Source organism: Panthera uncia, assembly GCF_023721935.1.
Source record: "Panthera uncia isolate 11264 chromosome B2 unlocalized genomic scaffold, Puncia_PCG_1.0 HiC_scaffold_24, whole genome shotgun sequence".
Taxonomy (NCBI): Eukaryota; Metazoa; Chordata; class Mammalia; order Carnivora; family Felidae; genus Panthera; species Panthera uncia.
This window is the reverse complement of record NW_026057580.1, coordinates 116,464,122-116,472,354: the sequence shown is the minus strand read 5'-3', so window position 1 is coordinate 116,472,354 and position 8,233 is coordinate 116,464,122. Positions and strand designations below refer to the sequence as shown.

Genomic DNA, 8,233 nt, shown 5'->3' with positions numbered 1-8,233 from the left:
CCCCCCCCCCCAGTCCCTTTCGCAAAAGCCTACGTGATGTCATCGGGAGGAGGGTTCGGAACCTCCAGCACCTGAAGGCATCACTGTATCGCACCCTGCAGCATTTGATTTTCTTCATTCCACCCAATTTTCCTTGCAGTCCACGGAAAGCACCCCCCACCAAATATCACAAACAGTGTCCCCCCTTCCCCCCCTCCCCCCGCTCCTTCATGAACGGACAGGGCCAGGGGTCCCAGTACAGGGAACCCCCCCCTCCCCCTCCCAGATTAGGAAGAAATCAGCTGAGGGGCCCCGAGGAGCCCTCCTCTCTGGGTGCTGAGCTCTCCTCCGCTCTCAGCTCACCCTTCTAGTGGAAAGAAGAAGAGGCAGGAGGAAGGAGAGAGCCGGCCGGTGCCAACAGCCCCCTAGACGTGGAGCTGCTCGGCTGAACGGAGGGATCTGTGTGCCAGTCCCTGCCTCCCCTGCCTCCCCTGCCTCCCCTGCCTCCCCTGCCTCCCCTGCCCTCCATCTCCCTCCCCGGTCTCTACTCCCCACCCCTTCCGTCGCGCTTGCTCCCCTCCACCTAACCCCACCTTCGCTCTCCTCTCCGAGGGGGGAGGGCCCGGGGTGAGGAAAGAAACCCCCAAAGCCCCAGTCCCGGGCAGAGATGTCGAAGAAACGCAAAGCCCTCGAGGGTGGAGGAGGTGGAGGAGAGTCCCCGAGCCCAGAGGAGGAGCCCAGTGCCCGGCCTGGGGGCCGAGGCAGCCCGGAGCAAGGTAGGGGGAGGGGGGCGGAGGAGAGGGAAGGAGGCGGCCGGGAAGCCTCTAGGAGTTGAGATCCTCTGCGAAACGCTCTAGCCCAGCTTTTCCGGCACAGCCTTCCGGGTCAAGGCAACTTGAGTAGACTTCTCTCCCCACATATGGGATTTTACTGGTATCTTGAGGAAATTGGGGGTAGGGTGGGATGAGCTGATTCAGCCGGTGCTGGAGACCCAGATTTGGGAGAACTTGAAGCTCTGTGGAGAGCAAGGGAAGGAGGGGTGGGAGGGGAGAGGAGCAGGAGGAGGCCGGGGAGGTGTGGGTTGGGGGCTGCCGACCCTTTCCAGGTCCTCTGCCTGCCCTGCTGTCGTGGGTGCTGGTGTGACCGGCTGTCCCGTGGACGTATGGGCTGCGTGGCTGCTTGTGCTGGACACCTGTGTCGAGAGGGTGGGGTGCCAGGGCTGTCCCCGAGTGTCTGTGGCCGGTGAGGGACAGCAGGGAGGATGTCGACTTCTTCCATGCTTCTCCAATCCAGGCAGGCTGAGGGTTGCGTCATGCTGAATCCTCACCCCTGCACAGGCAGGCCCTCTGCCTTCTCCTGAAGTTGGAGGGGAGGTTTGAAGCAAATTGGGTGACGTGTTGTGATTTCGAGGAGAGATGTTGTGATGAAAGCAGTTGGGTGCTCCTCTGCCTGGAATAATAGCAAGGACAAAGTGAAGAGGGTAATTTCCTGTGGAAACAAAAGTAATACCTGGGCGTCTGGTCCCCACAGGAAAGAAACCCAAACAGACACCTTTTATTTCACTGAAAGCATCGGGGATTTGGATAAAAGTAGGCCCAAAGGAGCCAGTCAAGCCCGGTCTAGGCTGTCATTAAAATACAAAGGAAAAATGACCCCGGTGCAAATGTTTTGCTGTCTGTTAAGCTGTGGAAGAGGACAGGGGGCGTGACCTGAATCGAGGCAGGTGGAGGGGTTGTTTTGAGCGATGGCTTTGCTTTCCAGAACTCAGCTTTGTGGTCTTGGTCGGCGGCAGGCTCGGGTCTGAGCAGAGCACCAGGAGACATGGGCGTGTGTCTCCAAGATGGGAGTCGATGGCTCTTCTCCCTTGACGTCATAAGAAACACAGAGTCACCAAAGTCCTTCCTGCGCACGAGACCTGAATCTCTGGGCCCACTGGGAACCTTTTGCACGGCTTGTGTGCATTTTAAAGCAGAGGTCGGGTTTTGGCCATCCCTGGACAGTGCGTCTGGGATTTAATAGAAATAGGTGAGAGCATATTGTTGTCCGCTTACCTGGAAACGGGTTGCATTTTCCTGACTGCCCATGTTTTGACTTTATTTGCTCAGTTATGACCTTAGAGCAAAAGTCAGTACATTTCTTACATTCGTTTTGCTGGAAAACTGGCATTTGGTAAGAAATGCAAATATTGCAAATGACTGGATCTGAATGGTCGGTGGTTATCCGTCTTTGAGGAGAATAATTTGGTATCACCTTGAGTATCTGACAAATTCATCAGCTGTGTCCCCAGCATCCGGGTTTGACCTGAGGGTTACTCTCAAAGATACATAGCATGTTCTTCTGGTGAAGCTGCTAGTGACGTCCATGGGAAATGACATCATTATCATGGCAAATAACAACATGGGGGCATTTTACAGCGGTTTAATATTTGACGAATACATGTCTTCCAGTTGTAAAAGAAATACGAGTTGTATCTTAACAGACACGTCTCGTCTTTTTTTGTTGAAACGCATGGTTTTAGCATTTAAAAAGGTAGGCTGTGGAGGTCCTGTACTAACAGCAAATCATTTCTACATTCCTTTGCGGGGAATATTTTGCAGGTCGGGACCGGGAACAGAACGTACCTACTACATCCATATTACTCGGAGATTATAATAATTTTGGAATGACCTGTTCTACAGATTGGTTTTGTTTTAGGGCTTAAAAATCTCTAATGATTTCACCGTATCCTTTGTATTTGGCAAATAAAAAATGCCACTTGATAATTGCCTGCGAGTATGTAACTGTAGAAACCATTAAGAGCGTAAACACGCAACTACTGTATTATTGTGAGTGCGTTTCTTTGGGAAATGGTAGCCGGGGCACACGCCCCAGGTGGGGGAAACATATCTGCTGCATATATGGTAGAGTTTATGGCTGTGCACACCTTGACAGTGGGAGATGGGGAGGCCGGGAGAAAACCGGTGTGAGCCACACGTTATGCGCGTGCGCTGAAATGTGCAAAGACCCTCACCCCCGTGGTTGAGGAACCGGATGTCTTCTACCTCTGCACTCAGTGCTGTTCTTGTCTTCTCCTTTGGACCTCTTGGCCAAAGTTGACAGTATGCACACGGAAGAATAGAGAAAAATATTTACATCCGTCTTGCTGGCCTTGACTATCAGAAGGGGCTTCTGTTAAAAGTTTCCACAACTCGGAAGGCCAATGTGTTTGTTCATTTTAACCATTGAAAGCGTATGATATAGCATGTAGTAAGTTAAGGCGATTGGAAATTAAATTCCGGTGGTAGGCATGGATTATAAGACCATCTGCCAGCAGGGTGCATTGATCCAAAGTTTTAAATAGCTGATAAGCCCGCAGGCTACCTGGAGAGAGTGTGGTGGGACCTTGGAATGGAGGAACAAAGATCCATTGTGCCTTTTCATGCCCTCACCTCTCACCGGTCTATGCCAGGTGCACACGGTTCCCAGGCCTGGCTGGGAGGTGTGGGTATTTCCCGGTTGTTGTGTTTGAATGGCTCCTGCCCCCTTGATAGTGTCTCGAAAGGAGATTCCTTATGGGGATGCAGGCAAGGTCGTAAATGGGTCATGGTGAAGGCACATGGAAGGCTTTGGTTTTCTCCCTGACTGTGATCGCACCATCCTATTTCATTTAGCTGAGTAAACAGGAGAAGGAAGTGCATTGTCCTAGCGTTGGCTGAACATTTCTTTGGATGCCCGTTGAAATTATTTGACATGCATGCATGCGTGTGCACTCGCACGCACATGTGCCTGGCGTGTGTGTGTGTGTGTGTGTGTGTGCACGCACGCACGTAAAATCACGGTCAGGATATAGTCCTCTCGTGGATCCCAGCTGGCCCTGTGTCCAACACGTGTTCGGATTATACTGATGACAGATATTTGCATAAAATGTTAACTTTGTAAAGTTTTGTCTTTCCAACTAAGAGAAGTTTGGTGTGCCCGTAGACAGTGCCAGCCCACAGTTTTTGTTTTACTGTGCTTGTACTTTTCTTTTCTTTAAAAAAAAATTTTTTTTTAACGTTTATTTATTTTTAAGACAGAGAGAGACAGAGTATGAACGGGGGAGGGTCAGAGAGAGAGGGAGACCCAGAATCCGAAGCAGGCTCCAGGCTCTGAGCAGTCAGCATAAAGCGCGACCCGGAGGCTCGAACCCACGCACCGTGAGATCATGACCTGAGCTGCAGTTGGATGCCTAACCGACTGAGCCACCCAGGCTCCCTGTACTTTTCTTCGTTGCTCTGAACTTCGATCCAAGAACACGTCCCGTTCAGTTAGCTGTGAAGATGATGGCTGTGTTGAAGGCTGCACGGGAAGAGTCTCTGATGAAAACACTGAATAAGTTTATTGATTGATCTCATTCCACGGGCGGATACTCTTCCTTTCCCACTCTCTTAGCACTCTCTTTATGGTAGTTTCTTTCCGAGGAATTATTGTCTGCTTAGAAACTGGTTTGACCACAGGACGTTTGTTTCATCAGGCACCCTGCCCTGAGACACAGCAGGAGGCCCTGTTTGCCCAGCTTTGTCCTGGTGGGAAGTCTACCTTCCTGGCCCTGTAGTCTGTCTTCCTGTCTGCGTCCTCATTGTTCTGCAGTGTTTCGTCTTGTAGTTTTTGCTCTTTTGTTCTTTTAGGATGATATTTGGATGAAAATGATGTCCACTGTTCACTATTGCATTCCCTTTAAAAATAAGTAGTTTCTATTTTTGATGAAATTGGTTAAGACCCCATCTGGCACAGTTTTCCGGATTCCCACCACGGCAGAGTCCCCTGAAGGGGGGGGGGGGGCTCTGTGTAGAGGGGAAGCAGGGCAGGTTTGCACAGGACTATGGTCGACTCATATTTTACACTCCCCAGACTTCCTGAGCTGCGGGAAACCATCTACGGGTAGCTATTCCTTCATCTGATGAGTTAATGACTGAACCAAACATGTTACTTCCTCTGTGTACCTTTTTGACATCACAATGGCATTCGGGTTTTGTGGCTTCTCTGTGTCATTGATGGATCGTGGGTTTTGGGGGGGCATCTGGAACTGGAGGCAGGGGGAGTATTGTCAATTCTGTGGCTCTAAAACTCAGAAGGTAAATAAACATCTAGGTTGGTAGCTGCCTTGCATCTCCATGACCCCCAAAACTAGTTGGAATGACTTTTTTCCTAACAGATCAATTTCTAAAAAATAATTGATGAGACTGTCTTATTATGAGAAAAACTCTCTTAAAGGGTGATTTATAATCATTAGTAAAAAAGAAGTGGTTATGACCTCTGGACCAAGAATTGATGTTAAAGAACATTCTTACAGAGGTTTGATAGCAAAGAGCGACAGTTGAGACGACTTTTCAGTTCTGTTAGTTTCTCTGGCTCCCAGCAGAGAGGCCAGTGTGGTGCAGGCGGTGCCACAGAGGATGCAGGAGAGAGGGGAGTCGGGGAAAGGGATGCTCAAGGGTGCAGAGTAGAGTCCAAGAGTCAGTTCTCACAGTTGGGCCAGAAAGGAAATTACACGTGTCTGGAAACAGACACGTGTCTGTTTCCTCCTCCTAACTTTGGAAGGTTGAATTGGATGACCCTGGGGGGTGGGGGTCAGACCTCTAAGACTTTGGTTATGGTTGTGTGAAGAAATGGACAAATTGTACCGACTGCGACTCAGTGGTAACTCACAAAGGAGGCTGTGCAATGATAAAAGCGGTAATTCACACGCATAAACAACAATGGCTTACAGAGTGTAAGTGTTGTGTAACTTCATTATGAACTTCCGAAGAATAGGGGGAAGAGTGATTTGTTGTAACATCCCAGGAATGTCCTCTGTCAACTGTTAGTGTGGTCATCTGTCCTACCCGCTGCTTAATATTAAGCTCTTTTCTTGCCCATTTCCTCCAGTTTTTGTTATTTTCTGTCTGATCGTCAGGTTTCTGAAGTCACTGCTATTTAGTTGTCTGAAATGCAATGCAAAGGAATTTCAAAGTGGCATTGAAATTCTGCCAATGGCAGGATTTCATGGAGTCACTGAGAGTGACGCTGGGGCCAGCCTCACGCGTGTGCTAAGCCGTTGAAAATAGGGTTAGACTTTCATCAGAAGAAAGAAAATCAACAAGGATTATCCAATGTGCCTGCTACTGTGTATTTTATCCCATTTTATTCTGTTTGTCAGACATCTTCGGATTTAGCACTGGGCCTGTGCTAAGTGCTGGCCATACAGGGTCGTTGAGAAAGGGCATGACCCTGGGGTTAGGGTCAGGGTCATCACTGGGCGATGAGATGTTTAAGTCCTAGGACAAAATGCTCTCTGAAGTTTTCTTATTTTGCTCACTTTTTTTTTTTTTTATGGCCTGCCTGTCTCTCCCTAGGAAAATGTGTTTTTCATAAAGGTAGAAGGTTTTGTTTGTTTGCTTGCTTGTTTGTTTGTTTTTTACAGTGTACTTCTAGAAGATAGAATAAAGCCTGGCAACATTCAGTGCTCTGAAATATTTGCTGAATGAATGTGTAGATGAATGATTGCACTCCCTTTTTAATGGAACTTTTCTGCGGATGTAGGATGCACAAAATGTATTACAGAAAGAGGCGAAGGAGGACTTTTAGGGGAGCCCCTAGATGGACTCCGTGCCCTCAGCTCTCCCTTGAGGCTCCTCGCAGGCACAGGTGGTGAAATCCTAAGAGGAGGAAGTACGGAGCAAGGGGTTTTCAGGAAGGTTCTGGAACCGCACATGGACTTGAGGGACAGTCACGGGGAGAGGGGTGGGACCCACAGCCTTGGACTTGGCTCCTGCATCACCCGTTCCTCCAGATAACAAGGCCAAGGCCAGGTGAGATCCTACGCCCCAGAGCAGAGAGCCTGCTGGCCCAGCCAAAATAGGAACTAGCCCGGAGATGGAATTCTTCATTCTTGCACAGTGAGACGGGTGGGGTCTCTTTCTCTAAGAGGGCAGGACACGAGATGGTGCATCAAACAGGACAGCCACCCCTACCCCGGCCCCTTCTCCCAGCAGGAAATCACCAGCACTACTTTGGTTCTCTAGTAGAATTAGGCACAAACACTCTCCTTTGGCTTGAAGGTCGATCCCACTGGTGTCCTAAAGGAGACCCAGGGAGATCATGGAGGAGCCCGTGGTTTGTCAACTCACAATAGCGACGCACAGGGAGGCCTTAATATCTGTGTTCACCTCGTTCCTGCCTTCCGGGGACCGCACCTTGCCGCTAAGAGGACAAGTACCTTCCAAGAGTGCTTACGAAGCTTCCTCTTCTGAGGGCTCCTTTCTCCGCTCGGTGTCTCTCTGTGGCAACTTGAAGCATCCGTGGATCCCCTCGGAGTTTCTGTCTCCTCCGCGAGGCCAGGGCCATCTCCCCCAGTGGTGGCACCTTCCCCTCCTGAGTCTGGAGCTCCGGTGGGGTCCCAGGCGCCGCCCACGTCCCGTGTGGCTTGGGGACCGGTTCAGTAGCGTTCAGATGCTTCTTCCTTCCATTGGCCTGAAAGATTCTAGAGAAGAGGGAAACGCTTCATACACACGGTGCAGTCAGTAGAGTGATAAGTTATCACTTGGCAAATATGTACGCACGGGGGGCGGGGGGGCACCGCGAAGAAACAAAACCTTACGAATGTGCACTGATGAGCCGGTCTGCACGAATTACTAGTGATGGTCTATACACGGCGTGGGAAAGCAATTTCAAAATTGCCGTAAACCTTTATAACGTTACTTAAGAATTAATTAAAAATGTAATAGGCTGAATCAAGTAGTGAGCTGGAGGTGATAGAAAATATCAGAACTTGTTTTGCTTCGATGACTTCTTTACGAGGCAGATAATACATAGGCAAGCATGCTTAAGTTTTGTCAAGAAATGTTGTCGTGTTACCCAAGAAGGGAATTGACCGGATAGCCAAGAGGAGGGATTACGATAAAGAACAAGCACCTTGCATGGAGAACCGGGGTGCTATGTTTGCAAATAAGCAATGCCGAGTCATTCCACACGCATGCGGGCATTCCTGGCGATGATGGGTCTTCTCCCCACCCCGTCATCAGCCTGTCCTCTGCCCTCACCCAGTGTTTCTCAGATGGTGGGTAGTAACCTACTTGGGAGTCATGAAACCTGTTTTTAGTGAATCCCAACCAGATTTGTAAAAACAATGGAATGGGGGAGAGGGCAAGGGAGAGGAGGGGGAGGCAGAAGGGGATGGGGAAGTGGGGAAAAGGAAGGGGAGGGGAGGAGAGGGGGAGGAGGGGGAGGGGAGGGAGGGGAAGGGAAGGACAAGGAG

The 8,233-nt window shown here is 49.9% G+C and overlaps 1 protein-coding gene across 1 annotated transcript in view; it reads left to right on the top strand.

Annotated features, from left to right (window-relative positions):
* PDE10A (phosphodiesterase 10A) overlaps positions 1-8,233 on the top strand; it is a 595,277-nt gene that overhangs the window by 669 nt on the left and 586,375 nt on the right. The window lies entirely within an intron of this gene.